The sequence below is a fragment of the Zea mays genome, chromosome 9 (genome assembly GCF_902167145.1).
Source record: "Zea mays cultivar B73 chromosome 9, Zm-B73-REFERENCE-NAM-5.0, whole genome shotgun sequence".
Taxonomy (NCBI): domain Eukaryota; kingdom Viridiplantae; phylum Streptophyta; class Magnoliopsida; order Poales; family Poaceae; genus Zea; species Zea mays.
Window position 1 is genome coordinate 5,658,440 of NC_050104.1, and position 7,603 is coordinate 5,666,042.

At 54.4% G+C, this 7,603-nt stretch overlaps 1 long non-coding RNA gene across 1 annotated transcript; it reads right to left on the reverse strand.

Moving 5' to 3' along the window:
• Positions 1 to 6,419: 6,419 nt before the first annotated feature.
• LOC103637832 (uncharacterized) lies at positions 6,420 to 7,173 on the reverse strand. The gene is made up of 3 exons (XR_558388.3): positions 7,071 to 7,173; positions 6,857 to 6,977; positions 6,420 to 6,766 (listed from the first exon to the last, which is right to left on the reverse strand). It is a non-coding gene; the product is annotated as an uncharacterized lncRNA (long non-coding RNA).
• Between the last annotated feature and the right edge of the window lie 430 nt (positions 7,174 to 7,603).

Genomic DNA, 7,603 nt, shown 5'->3' on the forward strand with positions numbered 1-7,603 from the left:
AGGTGCGGTTCGCCCCCTTCGTCCAGTCCGGCCGGCTAGGCGGTGGGTCTCAGCAGCCGTCTTTCGAAGGCGCCCTCGGGCATGGGTGCCAGAGTTGATGCCCTCTGGGAGAGGTCATCTGCTGCTGAGTTGTCAGCCCGGGGAACATGTTGAAGTTCCAGGGTCGTGAAATCCTTCTCCAGCTTCTTCACATGGAGGAGGTAAGCTGCGAGTCTAGGCTCGTTGCAGCTACATTCTCCGCGGACCTGCTTGATGATGAGCTGAGAGTCCACCTTTACGAGGAGTCGACGGACTCCCAGGGATAGGTCGCGGATAGGCTGAAGATCAGCGCCTCATACTCCGCCATGTTGTTGGTGGCCTTGAATTCAAGTTGCACCACATACTACAACTGGTTTCCGCCTGGGTCGGCGAGGACCACTCCCGCGCCAGCACTCTGTTGACGGGCGGACCCGTCGAAGAAAAGCGTCCAGTGGGGCTCGGTGAAGATCGAGCCCATGCGCTCCGCGCAGTATGGGGTCCGGAGCGGGGTTTGGCCCCCCGGGGGTACACGGGGGTGGGGTCCATTCCACGATGAAGTCGGCCAGGACCTGACTTTTGATAGCGTGGCGGGGTTGGAAGTCCAGTTGAAACTCGCCGAGTTCTGCTGCCCACTTGGCGATGTTGCCAGTGGCGCTTTGGTTGTAGAGGATGGCCCTTAACAGAAAGGAGGTCACCACCACAACCTTGTGCGCTTGGAAATAATGATGCAGCTTCCTGGACGCGACCAACACAGCGTAGAGGAGTTTGTGCGTCTCGAGGTACCTAGCCTTTGCTTCGTGGAGGACCTCGCTGACGTAGTAGACCGGCTTCTGGACAGTCCGGGTCTCTGTAACTGCCCCTAGACTTCCAAGTTCTTGTCCTCCTTGTGCCTCCCTTTCAGCGACTAACACCATGCTTACTGCTTCCGTAGCTGCCGCAATGTACAGGTATAGCGGTTCCCCTAGCTCTGGAGCAACCAAGATCGGCAGGGAAGCTAAGTGCTACTTCAATTCTTCGAAGGCTTGTTCCGCCTCTTCGGACCAGGAAAATGGGCCTGATTTCCGTAGGAGCTTGAAGAAAGGCAGCGCCCTCTCAGCCAACCTTGAAATGAAGCGGCTAAGTGCTGCTAACGACCCGGTAAGCTTCTGGATGTCCTTAACACGGGCGGGAGGCCTCATTACCTCAATAGCCTTGATTTTCTCCGGGTTAGCTTCAATGCCCCGGTATGAAACCAGGAACCCCAGCAACTTCCCTGCGGAGACACCGAAGATGCATTTCTCCGGGTTTAGCTTGGTGCGGGTTGCCCACAGCTTGCCGAAAACCAGGGCTAGGTCTTCCACTATAGCCGACCCTTCCCTAGTATTGACCACGATGTCATCGACGTAAATTTCCACCTTATCTCGGATCAGGTCCCCGAAGGTCTTGCTCATTGCCCGTACAAAGGTTGGCAAGGCATTCCTCAGACCATAGGGCATTACAACATAACAGTATAGTCCATCTACTGTCACAAAAGCGGTATGCTTCCTATCCTCCTTAGCCATCCAGATTTGGTGGAAACCAGAGTAAGCGTCCAAGAAGGATAAGAGGTCGCACCCCGAAGTAGAGTCCACAATCTGATCTATACGCGGCAGTGGATATGGGTCCTTGGGGCATGCCTTATTCAGGCTGGTGTAGTCGATGCACATCCGAAGCTTCCCGTTGGCCTTCGGCACGACGACTGGGTTGGCCAGCCACACGGGGTGATGAACCTCTTCAATAAAGCCAGCGTGCAACAGCTTCCGGACCTCTTCTCGGATGAAGTCCTGCCGTTCCGCGGACTGCCTTCGTGGCTTCTGGCTTACCGGCCTGGCGTCTGGGTAGACCTTTAGCTGGTGCTCAATCACCTCCCTGGGGATCCCAGGCATCTGCGACGGCTCCCAAGCGAAGACGTCGGCATTTGCTCGGAGGAAGGCGACGAGCGCGAGTTCCTATTTTTCTCCCAGATCTCCTGCGATGCGGGTGGTCTAGGAGGGGTCCGCGCTGACCTAGATGGTCTTCGTGGGTCCACCGTCTGCCCCTGTCGGCTGCACTTTCGGCGCCTTGGAGGGTGCCTTGATACTGGGGCCTCTTCCTCCGTCATCCGGCCAAGCGATCTCGACCGCCAGGGCGTGTAGCTTCTCGACGGCTGCCAGTGCAGCGGTGCGGTCGCCCTGCACGGTGAGGATCCCAGCGGGGGACGACATCTTGAGGACCAAGTACCCATAATGGGCAATGGCCATGAACCGGTACAGTGCTGGCCTCCCGATAATGGCGTTAAAAGGGAGGTTGACCTCCGCGATGTCGAACTAGAAGTTTTCTGTTCGGAAGTTCTCTTCCGTCCCAAATGTAACCGGGAGCGTTATGCTCCTGAGGGGGTATACGAGCTGCGGGCCCACCCCGAAAAATGGGCGAGAAGGCCCCAACCGTGACCCCGGGACCTGCAGCTGTCTGAATGCTGCGTGGCTGATAACATTAAGGCTAGCCCCTATGTCGATCAACACGTGATGTAGCCGCATGTTGGTGACAACAGGGGCGGTGATGAGCGGCAGCACGCCGGCTCCTGCCATGCTGTCGGGGCAGTCGGATGCCCCGAAGGAGATGGTAGTGCCCCCTCCACCGTTGGTGCGGAGCGGTTTTGGGGACCCCTGGGACCGCCGAAAGTACCTCCCGGCGTAGGGACTTGACACTCCTGCGGGAGGTGAGTTCCCAGCTTCCTCCGTACATTACATACAGCTTGCGACGGTTGCCACCATCGCTGGAGCCAGAATCTTCGGTGAAAACGTCCTTTAGTCACCCCTCGGGCGACTGGTAGTCGAGGTCTTGTCCCTCCGCAGCCGCGACTTTTTTGCCAGCTCCCTTCTGGCTTGGTCGATGGTGGGGCGACGTGCCATCCTTGAGGGACTGCTCGCGCCGCTCGCTGACGCACCGTGCGAGTTTGATAATCTCACAGCAGTCGACGGCTCGGTGGCGGCTCTTGGGGTGCACCGGGCATGTGTCACCGCCGTATCCCTGGGGCCGTGGGTGCTTGCTGCGCTCGCCTTGGCCCCCGGCAGCGGCAGCAGCAACTGAAACAGTGAACCACGACTTTTTGTGGTCGTGGTTCTTGTTTCTTTTTCTTCCTGCCTCTGCCCTAGGTGATGACATCTGAGTCACCCATCTTGGTAACCTTTACCCGTGGTACCAAGTGCCAAGCACGGCCCTCGGCGGCTCTAGCGCACTTGTCAGCCAGAGCAAGGAGTGTGGTGACGTCGTCCACATCGTGTGTGGCCAACTTTTCCAGCATCTTCTCATCACGTACCCCCTGGCGGAAAGGAGTGATGATGGAAGCATCCGAGATACAAGGGATTGTCCCACGTACCCTGGTGAAGCGGGAAATGAACGCTTGGAGGGTCTCCTCGGGCTCCTGCCTCAATCATGGAGGTGCGCCTCCACTCCGTGCCACTGGTAAGAGCTGGCGAAGTTCGCCACGAACCGCGCACAGAGCTCTTCCCAGGAGCAGATGGATCCTGGGGCTTGATTCATGAGCCAAGTCCGGGCTGGTCCAGACAGGGCCACATGGAAGTAGGTTGCCAATACGGCGGTGTCTCCACCCGCTGTCGTAATGGCGGTGACATAAACCTGCAGGAATTCTGATAGGTTTGTCGTACCATTGTATTTTTTCGACAGATGTGGCCGAAACTTGGGCGGCCACATCGCCGCGCGGAGGTGGTTTGCTAGGGCAGCGCAGCCCACTCTAGCCAACGGGATGCTGGTCTGTAATCAGCATCCCCTGGGGCCTGCGGCGCGACCACTGCGGAATCTTGCCCAAGATTGCCGCAGCGCTCACGCGTCTTATCCAAAGAGATGCAGGCATCTCTGTCCGCGCGTCTGCGGTTGAGTTCATCCCGCAGGTCTCCTGGTCCCTCTGGAGGGACACGCACATCTCCTTCTGTGTGTCTGCGGTTGAGCCTCGTTCGTAGATCTCTAGTCGGGGCAGTCCTCACTGAGGGCGTGCGCTCTGGGGCGGATGCTTCGTGCCGACGCCAGGACGATCGAGGACTGGGCCTGACCGAGCCAGAGTGTGCCACGCCAAAGGAGGCGGTCTACGTCGTCGCGCCACTGCCTCATAGCCCCTGGTGAAGCCGTGGGGCTGGGCAAGTGGCGCAACAATTCTCTGGCCGCAGAGAGCGCTCCGGCGGGGGTATCCCCTGACGGAGTCCGAGACACCCACCCTGGCGTGCGCCGCCGTGCAGGGCGCATGGCTGCAGCACCAAGCGTCGGATGGCCAGAGCTCTGCGGCGTAGAAGATGCAGCTTCCTCCTCCATGGAGAAACCTTCAGAGGTTTCGCCATGATGCTCGGCGATACGGACCATGGTGCTGAGCAGGAAATACAAGCAAAAACCTAATGCCTAGGTCCCTACCTGGCGCGCCAAATGTCGGAGAGTAGATCTCCGGCCGGGTGGCGGAGTGCACCCGCCCTAAATCCTGAGATGAGGAGGGGCTTAGGCGTTTTGCTTGGTCGTTGGTATGAACACGAAGAACGCAAGAACACACAAGGATTTAGAGTGGTTCGGGCCGCCGAAGCGTAATACCCTACTCCACTATGAGATGTATTGCTTGTGAGCTTGTATGAGCATGTGAGTCTAAGGTGTGATCTAAGGTTGTGTGTGTGTGTAACGTCGCATGCCTCCCCTTTTATAGCTTAAGGGGGCATGCACAAAGGCACTAGGCCCTGACATGTGGGCCCAAGGACATAAAGAATATAGTGCTTGGAGCCTACTGATGCTGTTGCCGGGGCAATCTTCTTGCGTCCTGACGCCCGAGATCTGTGTATCCTTGGCGTATAGGGGAAGCTTCTTGCAGAAGGGAAGATGGGTGCAGTGCTCCGCTCGGAACCGGCGCACTGTTTGCCAACAGACTGGTTGGGCGCGCCGTCTGCTGGACGGCCCTGACGCCATCAGCCAACAGATTGGACAAGGCACATTTAATGTCGAGAAGGCTTGTCGTCTGTCAGCGTGGTGGCAGGCAGCGCGTCCCTTCCATAATAAATGATGAGGTCGAGCGACTGCATGGGCCTTACGTCAGGCTCGGTCCATTGGCTTATGTCACTGGCCTCAAGCCAAGCGGCAGCTGCGGAGCTCCGCCTAGGCAGGAAGTCCCACTCGAGAGGTGGACACGTGTCAGCACCGGACCCCTATTCGTGCCGGGGTCTCCCAGGTCCTGGAGCCCTACGGACCCTACTCTGAGGGACCTGGGGCTTACCCGAGGGACCCGGCATGCCCTCTTGGGAGCTCCAGACCCATTAGTACAGGGGTCCGGCGTCCTTCCACGGAGGTCCGGACCTATCGATGCACCTTGGGGAGTTTTATCTTTCCTTGCCACGCGGTGCTCCCAACCCTGCCCATGCGGTGGGGTCGGGTGCTGCTTCCCGTGCGACTGTGGGTGTCGTACGGGTGTGGTGTCTTCATACTGCAGAAGGGAGTACCCCTGTCTCAAGGCACCGACAGAAACTAACACCATCTACGCCAGCCGTGGGTTGTCCAAAAAACATGGACAATTTAAAACAGATACATTTGTAGATATGCAAAGATCCGCATATCTACCACAATAGGAATTCATGTAATTCTTGTCGTCCAAGAACCGACGAGAATTAGCCTTATCTCGACGGGAGTTACTAATTCCCATCGGTATATGGTTAATTCCCGTCGGTTCTTAGCCGACGGGAACTACTGATCGGGATTTAGTTAATTCCCGTCGGTGGCTGGCAGGAATTACTTCATTCCTGTCGGCTTGGCTCGACCGATGGGAATTAATACGTTTATTCCCATCGGCCAGTAATTCCCGTCGGCCACGGCTGGCCCATAGGAATTAACTGCTAATTCTCGTTGGCTACCATTGACCCACGGGAGTTATTTGGCCCATGGGAAAACTGCTAATTCCCATCAGCTACCTTTGGCCCACGAGAATTACTTGGCCCATGGGAATTAGCTATTAATTCCCGTCGGCTATGGTCAGGTCGACGTAAATTAACCTTTCCTGCTGCAAACCAACAACCAATGAAGTTTAATTTCTCCATAATATTCTACACATCAACATACATAACATATGTATCATCACAGATAGAACATACATCAATATTGGTCACATTACCAACACATCCATTGACATAGTTCAAAAAACTTCACATTACAACCACATAATCAATTCACACATCACAAACTTCACATCACCAACATAGCTCACATAACCATTTCAAATAGCAACAAAGTGTTTTGTTTACTATACCAGGGTAGTGAAGGCGGCAAAGAGAACCCAAGGTAAGGTTAACCTGAGTGTGGTGTCCCTTATCGTCAAAGGACATATCCTCCTAATTCCTGCATTACACAAAACATTAACAATACACATAATAGTTATATGAGACAAGTTAATATATTACACTCACCGATCTCCATGAGGCATGATTAAGTCCTATCGGCCTCTTGCTCTATCGCAAGACGAGGCTTTACTAAGTGGCTCTTCCTAGAGCGGCATGTGTGTGTCGCTGAAGAGCCTATTGAAGCATCATCCATCGGGTTGTCAGCAGCTGGGCCTGCTGGGCCCACTAGTCCCACACCAGTTGCTGCTCTCTTCGGTGGTACCACTGGTCCCAGGGCTGGTGATGATGCACGGCCTGGTCCCATGTCGCACGCTGCACCTCCTCATTGTGTTGCTCCTCCTCATTGTGTTACACCTCCTCATTATGTTGCACCTCTTCATTGTGTTGCTCATCTTAGTACATACAACTCAAGATTTAGATAAAGGTAAATATGTAAACAAATTTATTAGTATGAAATATGTTACCTCATCTCCATGTGTAGCGCTCAACAACTCTCGATGTCTGTTGTTGCTCAAAGAATTGCCCTGAAACAGGCCCATGCCCTTGAACAACCCCTTCACTAACTTCTTCGACTTTGGCGACATACTGCATCAAAATAAGAAAATTTTCATTAGTGCAATATTTAAATGACATAATCCTTAAAAATTAAAAAACAAATAAAAGAACAAAATAATTTACTTGTCAAATATCATCAAAATCAGGATCTATTTGTCCTCTTCTATGCAGAGGTCGCCATGTAACTTTTCTCCTAATAGGTTGTCTTCTCCTTCTCTCAGGAAAAATTATCGTTAATGTCTGCAACTAGTGAATATAATGCTCGGGCAGGATCAATATGAAAACTAGTTGGCAAATCTTCTTCTTGAAACACCTCATCAACCTGCTCAAGGTGCTAAAATTGATAATCATCCTCACCAGTGGTGTATAGGCGTTCGCGGGGATTTACATTGTACACAACCATCCATGTAGACAACTTTTTGCAAGGATATGTTGAGAAATAAACCTGGTCTACTTGATGGGCAAGGATATATGTGTTGTGCCTGTTGGGGCGAAGGCGAAGACGCCACCCTTCGCTCGAGGCCTTCGCCGTGGTCGTTGGTCCAACGGAGACAAGACAACGGGCGAGGACACCCTTCGCTCCATACGACATTGGGCGAAGACCTACAACGAGGTCATTCCACCATGCGGCTTCGTCCAGCATGGAGGCCCACGGG